The following is a 14,605-nucleotide window of genomic DNA, read 5'->3' as shown; positions in this document are numbered from 1 at the left end:
CATTATCTTGGAGGGTGATAAAGAGCAATGTAACCCTGCCAGATATGGAAGATAAAAATTCAATTGTAAGTCTTTAAATTGTGCTCATGTTCTAAATAAAGTGTTTCTCTCTAAGTCCTTTGCTGACCTCTGAATAATTTGTTATTACTTCGAGGCATGCTACAAAACAATGTGATGCTATCACATGGCTTCTTTCAAGACAGCTCAAGGGTTCAGGCATGTTCTCAGTGCCCATTCAATTATCATTTGCTTCTGTGATAAAAGAAAATTAGACCTCTATCTGATGTAACCCTGACTTCTCAGGGCAGATAATAAAATAGTATTCAGTAAAGAACAGATTGCAGAAAAATGGTATACCCCCCCCCTCATTTCTCTTGTTGGAATAAGTTCACACACAAACACTCATGAACAAAATTCTGCATGGTCAAGCAGCTACTTTTTCATTAATTACCCTCATCAGACAATTTCCAACAAACTCCTTAAAGAATATTGAAGGATTTTGGATCGAATAAAACAAAGCTTCCAAAATACCACATTGTTCATTTTCTGCTATCACTTGGTGATTCTCACAGAATCTCAGCTGAAAGTAAATAGATTGGTATCTGAATATTTAGACCATACGTAATTTACTATATTTACAATCTTTGTCAACTCAAAGTATAGCTCAGATTGTTCCTGGGCAGACAAAGCTCTCCCTGTTCTGGCCCCTTCCCACCCTGATGTCCTCTCTTCCCACACATATTCCTCCTTCCCTGCTTTCTCCCCTCCTGGCCTTTTCTGTCCCTGCACTATGCCAAGGTCATGCCCACCTCAGGCCCTTTGCACCTGCTGGGCCCTCTGCCTGGAATGATTTTCTCCCAGACTTTGCATCACTCTCTACCTCATTTCATGAAGTTCCCTACTCAAATGTCACCTTCTCAGGAAGCCTTCCCTCACTAAAAAATCTAAATAATCTCTGTTTTCTTCTCTCACAAGCACATGAGATCTGTGCATGCAGGGACTTTATCTGCCATGGTTTGACAGCTCTATTTCCAGCATGTTAAGGAACACAGAAAACATGATGGGACTTTTTTAAAATGTTGAAAAAATAAAGACAGATCGATCAGTATTTGGAAAGCAGTGCATGATGAGGGACAGAGGTGAATTGCTTGTTTAGTCATGATATTGTTATCCCGTTTCTGATTTATTTTTTGGAAAGTTTCATGGAATGGGTATCACCTCAATAATTATTCGATGGGAAGGAAAAAGAATTAAATTAACTAGGATAAAGCAAACACTTAAGTATGCTTCTGAAATCAACTTTTATAATGCCTTAGGTTGACCTAGCTGCAAATTAAGATGTTTAACACATGCCTAAAAACATAGAAATACATTTAAATCATTTTAACACATTGTAGAGATCATCACAAAAATTAATTCTGGAAGTCCAAACCGCGAATGTGCGGCTTAGAGAATGGCATTCTTAAGACAGAAACTATCACCTGATGGCCGGAGAGACCGCGACTTCTGCTCTGTCACCACAGCCCTCTGCTGGCGACAGGTGGCCCTCAGAAAGTCGCCAAGACGCAGCATGAGCCATCACCTCCTCCAGAGGAGGAATTCAAAGCACCGGTGTCCACCCTCTCCCAGTGAAGGCTACCGGGCATGATACTGATGGCTTCCCCTCAGACGGCCAGTAGTATTCTCAAAGAACCTTGCCATATAGTTTCTCATTTGTGCTCATACCAACCCTGACATAGAGAAGAAAGGTTTTTCAGAGCCCGTATCACTGTTGGGAAACAGAAGGGCAGAGGAATTGAATGATGCATTACATTCACTACAAAAGAAAGCAAGGACTATGCCACATCTTCTGACTTCCAGCCCAAAGTTCTGGCTACAACCCATGGGAGCTGCTGAATAAATAGTGTCTGAATGAATGAATGAGTGAATGAGTGCTGTCATACGTAAGCAGCTGCCAGAGTCTGTGAGGTGTACTGCTATGTCAAATGAAATTAGGATTCTCCAAGGCCCAGCTCCAGGTCTTGAGAACGTAAGTCAAGGAGTACCTTAGATGTACCCTCTGTCATGTTTTTAAAGTGGTTTAAATAACTATAAATGAGCTGTAAAAGGAGGAAAGTGTCTATCAACCCAAGATGGAAGGCAGCACCAGCCCACGCAGCCCGTGCCCTGATGGGGGCAGAAAGCGGGAGGGCCAGCTGGGGGTCACGGATGGCTCCCAGCTCTGGTGCATCGAGCCATCTTCTGTGGCCCTCGGAGACCACCTAGCTGAGCCACGGCATGAAGGCTGGTGCTCTAGGGGCAGTACTGGGGTACTGGTGGATAAGGCTGGGTGGAAAGAGCAGTCCCCACAGCAGTGCCCAATTCAGCATCCCAGGAGCCAGTCCCACCAGCAGAGGGAATGACGGCTGCAAGGAAAGCATGAGGGGGACCCACAAAGCCATCGGAAAGTGCTGCCGCCTTCATGGATGAGGGGGACGCACGACAGCACATGAGATGCGGGATGAGGACATGCAAGGCAGGAGAGATGATTCTAGCAAAGAAGGTAAGAGCTAAAAGTTAAACTGTCAACCGTACAGGACAGATTTCTAAAGGGATTCAAGATAGTGAGTGTGACGAAGCATGCACACGCACGTGCTCACACACACTCGCACCCTGGGATACAAAGCAGAATTAAGTGCGCTATGAGGTCATCAATCCCTTCTTTAAAACAATCATTTCATATTAATGCTACTTCCTTAATTCCTATTAGTTGTTTCAATAACCATGACAACTACCTGCCATCATATTCTCTAATACTTCTGACTGGTTTCATTTAGAAAACCAATCTGCTTCAACTGCATAATAGAAAATATAAGATAAAATGCAATCATTAGCCTTTAAGCAAAATCCTGGCATCATAAATATTTATTGGAAGTCCAGTTTTCCTGTATACAACTTGCTGAGCTTTTTTATAGTTTGAATGTGTATTTCATCTCATAGGAAAAACAGTCCTGTTCTAGAGGGCACTAGTCTCCTTGAATCCCATTACATTTGAATATATAAGCAGGAAATAACCCAACTGCCAAAATGCAAATGAGGCAAAATATTATAACTAACAGAACTGATGCGGGGGATTCTCAAAATTTAACAGGTGATATTTTCTTGACTGTACTTTCTAGCTTCTAATGATGGGAGGGAAAATAATTAAGTCTTTATAATATCAGCTGTAGGAAAGAATAAAGAGAGAGCCCATGGGTTAATGCTTTTTTGTTCATAATATACCAACAAGCTCATTTATTAAATGCTGTTTACTACATTATATGAATTCATCTATTTAAGTCAAATTTTTCACAACATAGAACTAATCTGCAACTATTCACATTTTATCTTAGAATTTTCACCCATGTCAAATAATTTATACTGCAACCAAGAGCATTCTGGGAGTGCACAGGGTGAGATGGGAGGCCAGGCCAGAGCAGAAGCACCTGCCAAGCCAGAATTTCAGCCAGGACCCATTTTCCTCCCTTAAACTGTCTGCTGCTCATGTTTTTGGTGATTCTAATGCCCTTTGCATCTTACAAATAGAAGGATGAGACGTCAAACTTAAAACAAGTATAAGAGATGCCCATTTACGGGGTCATTAGATACAGTAAGTCATAGCTGGTAGGGTGGCTGCAAAGTGTGATGTGAACACCATCCGCATTACCTGGCTGATGGGGCCTGAGGGGGTGCACAGGTGACTACCTTCCCAAATGGTCCTTTCGCAAAAGTCTAGAGCATCTGTGAAGCTTCATTCCTACTCAATATGGCTGACCAGAAATTCATGCAACATTTATCAAGCACCGGGTGGAGTGCCTACAATTTATGGGCCAAATAGGTACCTAGAAGTCAAGAACATGATAAAAGCCCAGCCCTGGGCCTCAAAAGCTCCCAGTCCATGAAGGGTCAGACACATTAACTTGGACTCCCACAAACAGTCTGGTGGGCAATTCATACCCTGCTTATATGCATGGCAATCCTCGTGACCCTGTGTTTGATTGAGGTCAAGTCCCCAATGCTGGGAGAGAGGATGGGTTTGGTAACTGCAGGTCTAAAATGAGCAGGTCACAGGCAGATCTCAGAGCTGGTCTCTTAGGTGACAGTGGCAGCTTTCAACAAACCAAAGGCAGCAGGAAGGAGTTTTCTAACGGAAAATGGGCTGACTGGGCAGAGCTACGGTGTGCCAGCCTCCATCTACACAGGCGGCCGAGAGGCTCTGGACAAGTCGCTTGCCCACTCTGGACACACCCCCCTCATGCATTAAGCGAGGAGCTGGGGGAGAGCGTCTCAAGGTTTCCTCCAGCTCTAGGATCTTGGATTCTACTACTGGTGGACGCTCAGCTTTTATTGACACTGTTTTCAGAACTCCTGGAGGGGCAAGCGTGAGGTCACATCCTCCTCATTTACCGCCAAGCTCCATGGTGGCTGCGTCCTGGGGAACGGGAAGGGTGTCTGAGGAACCCGCCCCAGGGAAGCCCCGGAGGAGCACGGCAAGCGTGGGTGGAGCACCGTACAGGGCCCAGGCCACACACGCCACCAAAGGGACACGGGGACCCATGGCGCCCGCAGAGGAGTGAGGAGTGAGATGTAGGCACAGGAGAGAAACAGCGGAGGGGAATTTGTGTGGTATTAATAAGCAGATTGTTTTAGTAATTTTTCTAAGCAGAAAAATCAATGAAGGAATTTCTTAATACAGCTTCCGACACAGATGTCAGTATATAGGAAGAAGCGGCGCCTTTCTAAGCAAAGACAGAATTAGGGCAGGATTTCCCAGCCTCAGCACTGCTGATTGTTGGGATGGACAGCTTTCTGTTGGGGTGTTGGGGCACTTGCCCTGCACATTGTAGGAAGCTCAGCAGCATCTCGGCTGACCAGATGCCGTCCACTCCTCCCTCCGGCAATGACAGTGTGACAACCAAAAACGTCTCCTGGGGCAAAATCACCCCCAGCTCAGAACCACTGTCTTACAGAAACACACTGATACATTTTACTCCATCAAAATGTTTTAAAAATCCACATGACTCCCTAAGTCAAGTCAACAGGCAGTGAAGTGATGGAGGAAAATATGAACAATGTGTTATAAAGGACTAAACCATTCCTACGTAGATTCCTTGATATCAATAAAAGAGAGCCACTTCCAAAAAAGGGCAAAGAAATAAACAACATGCAGAACGATTTGTACAGAATCATGCCATTCATTTTTTTATATTATTTTCAACACAAAATACAATGTCATATATTTATTTGTGTAAGTACACACACACATTTTTAAAAGCAGAATGGGGGGCCATTGTTTTAATCATTTGCCTGAGCACCAGAATCAGTCAAGGAACTTTTTAAAATACAGATTCCCCCACCCCAAGCTGTTAATCAAAAACTCTGAGGGAGATGCCTCAAAACCTTTATCTCTCAACACTGCCCAGAAGATCTGTTGCACCTGGCCCAAAGACAAAATTTAGAGTGTGTTGGGATAAATCAAGGGTTGGCAAAGTGCAACCACAGGCCAAATCCAGTTTGTTTTTGCAAATAAAGTTTTATTGGAATATGGCCATTGCCATCTGTTTATGTTTGACTGCTTTTACACTACACCAGCTGTTGAGTAATTGATGCAGAAACTATCTGGCCCATAAATCCTACACAATATTTGTTACCTGGCCCTTTAGTTTGCCAAGACCTCATCTAGACAACACTGAGTTTAGGTTCACAAAAGGAAGAAAGCAGGTAAGTAGCTCATTTGGTAAAACTTCAAGGAAGACAAGCTTGAAGAAGGTCATTATAAAGTTGATAGCAATTACATCTATTTTTAATCCCCTCCAACTCCCTTGCTGGGCTAGCAGCACCAAGTAATTACATAACAGAAGGACATTTTGCAATACAACTTAAGGCAGAGAAGGGACCAATCTTTTAATCATAATTATGTATGAGAATGTGGCAGGATAAATCTTGGCACTGTGAAAGGAATGTTTATGTAGATAATCTCCCATGAAGCAATACCACAATAAAGGATCATACTCCCACCTTTCCTTCACTGAAGAGACATGGGAATTCTCCCCCTGCCCTCCCACCCACCAAACGAACCTAATGGAGATGGATGACGGACAGCCCACTGCAGAGGCTACACATGGAAATGGGGGAACACTGGAGGAAGATGGGTGGGGAAGAGCCTCACAGCCCAAGGGGCCTCACAGTAGCTGGCAGTGTCTACCTTTGCCAACTGGGAGGGTGAGATCGCAACAAAGATGACTCCAGAACTTGAAGGTTAGGGTTTCTGGGAAAATGGTAAGAAGCAATTGCTATGTGATACAGTAGAGAAAGTAGGGTTCTACTCCCACTTGTGGGTGAGGTTAGGCAGGCAAGGACATTTCCTAAGACCCAAGGAAGGGATGGGACTAGATGGCTCTAACATACTTTCAGTTCCTAACATTGTGTTTCTCCGCCCAAAACAGGAATTACACTGGTTACAGAAATGTCATCTTCATGCTGAAAAACGAACACTGTTGGGGTCCAACTGTCACAGTATTTTTGTCTCAAAAATGAATTTTTCCTACTTTGTTCAGTGACGATCTCAATTATATTCCAACACCAACTGCTTACCCACTAGGTACAAAGATGTTGGGGGGAAAATCACTATAGTGCTCATGCCAGTAGCAGACTTGGCCAAGAAATGCATCCCATTCATTTATTTTCCCAAATCTAAACAACAAAAATGCCCATTCACTTTACTGAATCAAGAACTACATATCTTAGTGAAATACACATCTCCATGTTTGGATATTTCTTTACTTCTATATTAAAGACTCTAGACCCACTTGAAAAATTATTCTAATACTTATCTGGGAAGTCCATTTTTCCCTTCAATTCTGAGTTGACTTTCTTGAAATCAGCCTGTCCTGATGTTTGCATGTGGACTGAGTCATATCTGTGAGTAGGTTAAAAGGCAGTTACAAGCAGAACTCAAACTTCTGACTATGAAAGGAATCCATTAAAAATAAACTACTATGTGTCTAATTATTTTCCTACTTTTTCCTAATTAATTTCATGCTACATTTGGAAATTATCCTGCCACTGCTCTACTTTTGCTTAATTCTAACACACAGGGTCAATAGTTATACTTATGAATCTGTAAGCCCTGCTCAGTTGCACATGTAACAAGAATTAAATAAATCTTCGAAAACCTGGCAAGCCCTCTGTCCTTTGGTTTCCACAGTCCCTAAATTCTAAGGGTCAACACTCAGCCGCATTTATCAGCATAGGCATGCCAGCCACAAATGAAATGCCTTTTTTCCCTCCTTTCCCTTTTAATTGTTCAAAGACAAATTTCTTGAACCAGAAACTTACAAAACAATTCCAGTGCATACATTTCTTGTTATGCATCTCATCAGAGACACTCATACACGCTAGCAAACTCATTTTACAAAACAGCAAAGCCATGAATACAGGAAATACGTCAACATCTCTCTCTCTCTCTCTGCCTACTCAGAAGAAGCAGCCTGAAGCCCTCTGGGAATTAAATTTCCTATGAAGAGCATATGATCATCTCAACTGATGCAGAAAAAATATTTTATTAAAGTCAACATCCACTCAGGCTTAAGACTTTTAGAAAACTAGGAACTGAAGGGAACTTCTTTAATCTGATTAAGAGTACCTACAAAAAAAATAACAAAATCTTTAGTGAAGTGCTGAAGTGCTGAAAAGTTTCTCTCTGAAATTGAGAACGAAGTATAGGATATTTGCTCTCACCACTTCCACTGAACACTGCACTAAAGGTCCTAGATAGTGCAGAGAGGCAAGAATAAAAAGAAGGTGTAAGCATGGAATAGAAAAAAAACTGTCATGATTCACATACTATATGTAGATAAATTACTAGAATATGGAACTTCAGAAAGTTTGCTAGATATAAGGCCAAAATTAAAAAAAAAACTCCACTTCCATGTGCCAAAAACAAAAAATAAAAATTTTTAAAGGTGCTGTTTACAGTATATCAAAAAACTTCAAATACCTAAATGAAATGAAATTTAAAAAATTAATTAATTAATTAAATGAAATAAGTAGATGGCCTCAACAAAGAGGACTGTGAAATAGTGAAATAGTATTGATAAAAATTAACAAACTCATTATAAATGGTGGGAGATTCCAGTCATGGTTTAGAAAACTCAATATTACAAAGATTCATATTTTCCCCAAAGTGATCTACAGATTCAATGTAACTGCAACAAAAATCACAAGTGGTTTTTTTGTTGTTCATTTGTAAAATGGCTCCAAATAGCCCAGTCACAGTCTTGAATAATTAACCATGTGGGTAGACTTGTTCTATAAGAAATCAGGACCACTGAAGCTACAGTAATTGGAAAAATGTAATAGAGAGTCAAGAACTAGTATGATCACATATGGGTACTTCATTTTCAGAATAAGGTAGTGCAATAAATATAGTCTTTTCAATAAATTGATATCCATAGGAGGAAAAAAATAAGCTTGACTCCTCCCTCACACCATACACAAAAATAAATTGCAAGAGGATTATAAATCTAAAATGAAATGCAAAAAAAAATAAAGTTTCAGAACAGTAACAGAAAAGAATTATCTCCATGGCTTTGGAATAAATAAATACTTAATAAACAGGACACAAAGCGCTAAGTATGAAGAAAAAATATTAATGATTTGTACTACAGCAGAATTACTAACTTCATCTTATTAAACACACCAATAAGCTGAAATGCAAGTTATAGAATGAGGATATCTGCAATATATGTAAACCACAAAATTACATGTATTGTAAATCCCAAACCCTCATTTCTATTAAAAGAACTCTTTACATTAATGAAGGCAGCAGTGAGTGGGGAGACAACTCCAAAGAAAAATGGGCAAGAAACTTGAACAGGCACGTCACAAAAAATGATATCCAAGTGGCCAATAAATATAACAAAGTTCTTGAACTTCAGAGAGAGGCAAATTAAAATCAAAACACCGACAAGGTCAGGTGTTAATGAGGAGGAAGAATAAATTGGTGGTGGGAGATAGATTGTACAACTGCTTTGGAAAGCATTGGGCATTATGTAATGCGGTTGAATGAATATTTATTCTCTGACCCAGAAATCCATCCCTAGATACATGCCTAATAGAAAAGCAAGTACATGAACACAAAGAGACATACACAAAGCATGCACAGTGTCACTATTCATAATCATCAACAAGGGGAAACCACTCACATAGCAATTAAGAATAGAATATTTAAGTAAATTCTAGTGTATCATACCGAAGAATACTATACAGCCATGAAAAAGAGCTATCGCCTCACACAACAATATGAATGAGTTCCTCAGATACAATATTGTTTTCGATGATTACAAACAGCAAAACTAAACCCAGAAATCAGGAGAGTGGTTACCTTTGGGGAGAAGGGAGAGGTGGGCATCAGGAAGAGTCTGGAGGGCCCCGTCTTACCTTGACCTTGGTAGTAATTACACAGCTGATAGTTTTATAACACATTGAGCTGTGCGCGTTTGTTTTGTGCACTTTTCTGCATGCGTTATATATATCACATACAGAAAACATATATTCTTTAAAATTGTTTTTTAAATACCTACCATATGTGCACATTGGTTTATTTGAACCATGAAGCAGTTAAAAACAAGCCCCACCTTTAACAGCCTACTTATCCTTAATTTGTGCTGAGTTTTCCCGTTCAGTCAGTTGTGCCGTCATCCAACACACCCAAAAAACTATACCCAGCATAGTGAAGATCCTAATTTTTAGCATGCCAATCATAGGAATTATGATGTGAAGTTTAGAATTTTCTTCCCTCAAATAAAGTTTAATTTTTCAAAATAATGATGATATGTATATTTAGCAATGATATGAAGGAAGAAATCTCACATGATCGGTATAGCCATTATGAAAAAAGTTTGGCAACATATCTAGAAATACAGGTGGATAGCTCATGCCCCAGAATTTGTGGTTAATGGGATAACAGGTGAATAGACCATGACTTTATCACAGTGAAATCAGAGCCAGGAGATATGCTACGACACACAGGGAGTGGGGTACTGAACTCACCAGGGCATTCAAGAAGTCTTCCTGTGTAATGTACGTCTCAAGGGTCAAGGAGGAGCTATCCAAGGAAAGAAGAGTTATCCAAGGAAACGTGTCAGGGAGTTTGAAAAGGAGATTTGCTAAAAAAAGGTGAAGATCAGTTCATAGCATGGGATGCTAAGGAGTCTGACTTTCACTGTGGAGGTAAGAATTTGAAGCAAAAATATGACAGATGAAATGTTTTAGAAAAAGCCTTCTAGCAACAATGGGATGGTGCATTTGAGGGGGTCGACCTGGAGACTGGATGTATTCGGAAACCACTGCAGTTATCCAGGTGAGAAGGGATGTTGGCCATATCCGAGGCTGGGACACCACTCAGGACACGGTGGGATGGGGGAATCTTGGTCCATTCAGCTGTGGCTTCAGGTAAAACAGACCCCAAACCTTGGGCAGCTCATCAGACCTGAAAGAATCTGAGTCAAGCTCAGTCAGCTCAGGGAGAGGAGGCGCCTGCCCAGAGGGCTCTGCGGAGAGATCGTGAGAGGCCTAAAGACATGGCCAGGAGAACAGGGCCCATCGGAACATGGAGCCCTAGGAGGGTCTGGGCAGGGTGAAGGGCTGTGGAACATCAGATCTCCTTCCAACCCCATTCAGACAAGCACTGTCCAAGAAAACACAACTTCTAAGAGCAAGTATCTGTTTTATGAACCACACGCTGATCAAGTTTCAGGAATGTACAGCAGAGCAAAGACTGAGCCTAAAGAACACAGGAAAACAGAGCTCCTCTCTGCAGACAAACTAGGAGAGAGCAAAGTATACACAGTGGCATGCCCTTCGCTAAAGGCAAACAGCAGAGGTGAAAGGGCCCCAGGTATTCAACCCAGACAGGCCAAGCTGGCAGTCAGAGAGGATGGAGGAGAAGGCGACTTATCCTGGGAAAAGCTAGTTCATTAAAGTCTTTAAATTCTGGCCTTGGACTCTCCACACATGAGAAAGTTGTGACTACGCCTTTCTGGGTGACAGTTCCCACCAGTCACGTGAAAACAGCATATTTTGTTTATGTCTTCTTTTTTTTTTTAATTTTCTAGGAAATGTCTGCTGTCTACCAACTCTGTAACCAGTAGCACAACTTGAGTGAGGCAGGCAGGCAGCTGTCCTTGGCAGGAGGCCTTGGGGGAAGTGTCTGGTCAGGGGCAGTGTCAGCTGCACCCCGACTCTGAGAGTTTCTGACAGAGAGCTCCCCTTCCTGAAAGAGCCCTGGCGCTGCTGGCAAAGGCCACCATCATCAACTAACTTGCCTTTGCCCAAAAGTGACCATGAGACTCTTCTCCCAGAGGGTAGACACTGTGAGGGCTCCCAGGTTCCAGAGACGCTCCTGCAGCCCAGTGGCCACACGAGGCCACGGGGGCGAGAGCAGTCAGCAGGTGTCAGGATACAGTGGCCTCTGTGTTATCCCCATGGTTTGGCCTCCATCCTGGAAGCTTCAGGAAGCCAGCGAAACACATTAAACCAGGATGGAGATTCCAGTCAGTCTCCCACTTTCAAAAGAGCCTTTTAACTCTTGTTGGGACCTCAAAGGTAGTGCAAATGTTAAAATGTGATCAGTTCTTTACCTTTTAAAATAGATGTAGATGACAAATGACACCTATATGGAGCAGCAGGAAGCTGCAAAACCAGGCACATAGTGGGCCCTCAATCAGTATTTATTGTCTGAAACAAAGAGGGCATTGACTTCTTTTAGAACATTCTTCACTCAGAGCATTTCCCACCAGTCAGGGTATCCCACACCTGCTAGGCTTGGTAACCCAAGTTCCTTAAGACAAGTTAGGAGAGAACCCTGTGGATGTCTGTGAAACCAGGTAAAAGAGCAGAAAAACCAAGGTCACCTTAATGGGAAAGGCTTTTTTTTTAAGCTGTAAAGTGCTTCTATGCTTGTGTACCTGCCTGGCTCCTGACTACTTTGATGTGTGTTTTTCTCTCTGCAGGCACAAAAATTCCCTCTGCTCATTTTTCAGTTTTTCTAACCTTACATGGAAACAGCTGCTCTCATTTTAATACCCATCTGCTCCCGAAGACAAGGATAAGAATCAGTGGCTCTGCAGATAAATCTAAAGTCTTCATGTTGTCCAATCTCATTTACCTGAAGATAAGCCTTCTGGAACCAGCTGGCTCTATATCAGCAGCTTCACTAAAATAAAAGCTAAAAAGGAAAATAATAAAATTCATGCCACCAAAGGGGCAGGCCCTGGATATCCTGTACCAATTGTTTTTAAATCAACGAAAGCAAGAGACTCCCAAATTGCATGCATGCTCGGATCAATCATCTCGTAACATGGCCAGAAAGCAGCTCTCTGATTATCTAGCACAACATCACCTAAAAGGCCAGGGTTTTTTTCCCATGAGGAAGCTGACAGGACTTTCAAAGTTATAAAAGAAGAAGCAAAAGCAAAGTAATAAAGGAAAAGAAAAACAGGGCTGTGAGTGGAATAGGTCATCCACAAAAGCCCCACCAACTAGAAACAGCCATGGGCTGTGAATCACAGAAACAAGGATGGTCGGTGACAGAGACTGAAGTCTCTGCCACCTAGGAGGCAGGGCAGGAAGTGGAGTGATGAAATAAAGAAAACTGCCTCACCTTAATTTTGCAGCCTTGTGGACATGGGACAGCTCTACAGGGAAGCAGAAAAGAGAACATTCTAGCTGCACTTCCGTGCCTTGTCTTTTCAGACACAGAGAGGCTTCCCTCACCATGACAAGCTGAACCTTACATCAGCAGAGAGGTGGCACCTGTGTAATTTTGTCCACAGGAGCAGTACAACAGAGGTTCTGCAGCTTAGAGGTACTCTACAATACTGATCACCCAAATTATCACTTTTAAAACACAAATATTTAGCATTTCCAAAGAAGGTATGAAATTAGAAGGGTTAGAAAATTGTCAGTAAAGCACAACCATGTTGAATTAAGGAGTTTTCAGCAAATTAATTTTTGAGCCCAGAGCATTCTTCTGAACTGTTTTAGAATGTTGATGAAACCAATCCCATGTAATGCTTGCCGACTGGGACTACGTGAGCTACCTTCTGTGTATAAAGAGCATAGACATCATGGCTTTTCTTTTCAGCATATGTAAATGCTGTAAGCACCCAGAAAAAAAAAAGCTTTATTGATGGAAAATTTGATTATTCATGACTTTATTTTAACAGACTGGCCTGATGGGCAGGCCTTTCTCCAGCTAAAACCACGCAATACTAGATACAATAGAAAATGCTTTAATTCAAAGGTGAGCTTTAAAAGGGGCAGGAGTGGGAAAGAGAGAAGCAGACCCCTCAAGTTTCAGAAACGATAAGAGCGCTCATGACACAGCCATTAGTAGGTGACAGTACACTGACCACAGAGGTTATGGACCTGGAAATAAGACCCAAGGGCTGGGGGGCTGTGTTCTAGAAATCACACAGGGATGGGAAATGTGGCCCTAAGTCCAGGAGAAGGAGGGGAACAACTCAGCACACACATAGACTCTTAAAGCTAACCTGTTTAAAAAATAGGTGGTGGGGGCAGGCACTGGATATAAATCTACCATCAGGACTTCTAGGGAAACAGCAGAAAAACTGACATCTCTCCAAGGTCTTTAAATGGAAAAAGAGTAGCCATGAGTAATCAAAACTGCTCATGTGAATGTCCCATATGATTGACATCCCCTTGATGTGGAAATCCTAAGCCAAGAAATGAACATAAAAAACTTGTCCAGGACCAGTAGCGTGAAGGAGTGCCAAGGAGTGCCACTTTCACAGCACAGAGCACGTGAGACACACACACGCACATACACACACAGTTATCCCGATGAGCTCACAATACAAAATTACCAACCACAGGTGGAAACTTACCACCATCAACATGTGGAACTTTGAGTGGAGTCAACAAAACCCTTTTCCCCTGGTGCATAAATACAGTTACATATTTTAAGATAAAATAAGATACTTATAGTATATTTGAGACTTTTTTATGATTCCCCATTTAAATTAACTTCTTTGATTAACTGACCTGATTAACTGTTGATACCTTTGATAAGGGTCTGCCAAAGACTACTTTTAGCTGGTAGTAGCTGAGATTTCTGAGTGCTGACACTCTACATGGCACAGTTCCCACTGCTTGCCATGAGTTAACTCGTTTCATCTTCACTCTAGCCCTATGCAGTATTCTTGTGTGCAGGTCATCTGAGGCTCAGAGAATCAGAGTGACTCGTCCATGTATCATCAACTCGGCCATGAATGCTAATCAAGACAGAAAGACAGAATGCCAAGTAAAATCCTATTTTTAGCTCCTAATTTATTGATCCAAAAACTCAAATAGAATTGGAAAAGACCAAGTATTTGCAAGATAATTTGAAGAAAAATAAGAACATATTTTCCCCATGAGGTAGAAAATTTTATGTAGAGGTGTAATCATTGTAACAGTATATATAGTACTTGCATAAGGATAGACAAATGGAATTTTGTATCAGAAAATAGAGCACAGAGATATGCCATATAAAGAAACTTGGTATATGACAGGAAAAGCATTA

The 14,605-nt window shown here is 41.7% G+C and overlaps 1 protein-coding gene across 1 annotated transcript in view; it reads right to left on the bottom strand.

Moving 5' to 3' along the window:
* DNER (delta/notch like EGF repeat containing) overlaps positions 1 to 14,605 on the bottom strand; it is a 267,700-nt gene that overhangs the window by 158,190 nt on the left and 94,905 nt on the right. The gene's annotated exons all lie outside the window — the stretch shown is intronic.

The sequence above is a fragment of the Manis javanica genome, chromosome 12, assembly GCF_040802235.1.
Source record: "Manis javanica isolate MJ-LG chromosome 12, MJ_LKY, whole genome shotgun sequence".
In the NCBI taxonomy this organism is placed as follows: Eukaryota; Metazoa; Chordata; class Mammalia; order Pholidota; family Manidae; genus Manis; species Manis javanica.
This window is presented reverse-complemented; position numbering and strand designations above follow the sequence as displayed.